This window comes from Kryptolebias marmoratus, linkage group LG15 (genome assembly GCF_001649575.2).
Source record: "Kryptolebias marmoratus isolate JLee-2015 linkage group LG15, ASM164957v2, whole genome shotgun sequence".
NCBI lineage: Eukaryota > Metazoa > Chordata > Actinopteri > Cyprinodontiformes > Rivulidae > Kryptolebias > Kryptolebias marmoratus.
In genome coordinates, this window is record NC_051444.1 from 2099332 (window position 1) to 2101141 (window position 1810).

Here is a 1810-nt window from a genome sequence, read left to right on the forward strand (position 1 = left end):
TTAATAAAACCTTCAGGATAACCAGCTCTGTGTTTGTCTTCTGCTTTTAGCTACTGCTCTGCTTTATTAGCTTTTAGCTGCAGTTTTGCTCGTTTAGATTTTAGCATCTGTTTTGTCTTACCATTTCCTAATTTTAGCTACAATTTAGCCCATTCTAGCACCAGTTTGGCTCATTTCAGCTAGTTTCGATATTTTACAGTGTTGAAAATGTTTTAGCGTCTGTTTTGCTACTTTTAGGTGCTGTTCTGACCATTTTAGCTTAAATGTTTGTTTCCCAAATAACACCTACAAGTTTACCAGCTGGTCTGCCAATTCCAGCTTTAGCATCTGTTCTGTAGCTTTTAGCCTCTAGCTACTTTTCTGCTGCTTGTAGCTTTTAGCCTTCGTTCTGCTCATTTTAACTGTTGTTCTGTTCATTTTAGCTGTTGTTCTGCTCATTTTAACTATTGTTCTGTTCATTTTAGCTGTTGTTCTGCTCATTTTAACTATTGTTCTGTTCATTTTAGCTGTTGTTCTGTTCATTTTAGCTGTTGTTCTACCCATTTTAGCTGTTGTTCTACTCATTTTAGCTGTTGTTCTGTTCATTTTAACTATTGTTCTGCTCATTTTAGCTGTTGTTCTGTTCATTTTAGCTGTTGTTCTACTCATTTTAGCTGTTGTTCTGTTCATTTTAGCTGTTGTTCTACTCAGCCGGTCTTCTGCCCGTCTTCAGATGGACCGGAGGGGAAACTCTCATAAAGTTATCATCTACAGCTGAGCGGTCAGCTGTCCTCAGATGTCTTCGTGTGGACGCGTGGTTGGAAACACAGACAGGAAGTGACGTTCCCTCCATCGTTTTATGGCTGCAGCTGCTCCTATTGGTTAAAAAAAGGTTGAAGAACGTCCGTGTTCCGCTTTAATCTGTTGGTAGTTCCCCTCCCGTCTGAATCTAATCCGAGCGGTTTATGAATCCAGGCAGAGAACTGGCTGAACAGATTACATCGTCTGAAACTACAACCGTCCTGAGTTTTCTGTCTCTCATTCTTCATATGATCCAGTTCTTCAGCTGTACCTCCATTAGAACAGAATCAGTGTAGAAGATGTAGTTTTACCACCAAATAAAAGAAATAAAGACTTTGTTTTCACTGAGAAGGAGTCATGTGATTCATTCCCTGGTATTTGTTTTATATTTATATAAATCTGGTTTACTGTGGACTCTAATCTCCTCAGAGAGGGATGAATAAAAGGCCAGAATCCCCTCCGATCATCTGAAAGAACAGATCTGAGCTCTGATGGACTTCAGGTCCAAAACCTGAAGAATGACATCCTCAAATGTCTTCAGAGAAAAAAACAAACCGAGCAGATCTACAGTCCGACGCTAAATCTACGAGACGAACTACGGTTGTCCTCGTTCAGATCCTGCTCTGCTGCTGCGCTAAAACCGTCCTCGTCCTCAGGGACAGAAGACAGGAGGGACAGAGGAGAGGAGGGACAGAGGACAGGAGGGACAGAAGACAGGAGGGACAGAGGAGAGGAGGGACAGGAGGGACAGAGGAGAGGAGGGACAGAGGAGAGGAGGGACAGAGGAGAGGAGGGACAGAGGAGAGGAGGGACAGAGGACAGGAGGGACAGTGGACAGGAGGGACAGAGGACAGGAGGGACAGAGGACAGGAGGGACAGAGGACAGGAGGAACAGTAGGTAGGTAGGTAGGTACATTTATTTATATAGCACTTTTCAGCACGAGGCGACTCAAAGTGCTTTACAACACAAGAACAAAATTACAGACAGAGTTACAGAACATGACAAGATAACTAAGTTAAAACATGACAA

At 42.8% G+C, this 1810-nt stretch overlaps 1 protein-coding gene across 1 annotated transcript in view; it reads right to left on the reverse strand.

Annotated features, from left to right (window-relative positions):
- LOC108247354 (protein TANC1) overlaps positions 1 to 1810 on the reverse strand; it is a 45146-nt gene that overhangs the window by 27082 nt on the left and 16254 nt on the right. The gene's annotated exons all lie outside the window — the stretch shown is intronic.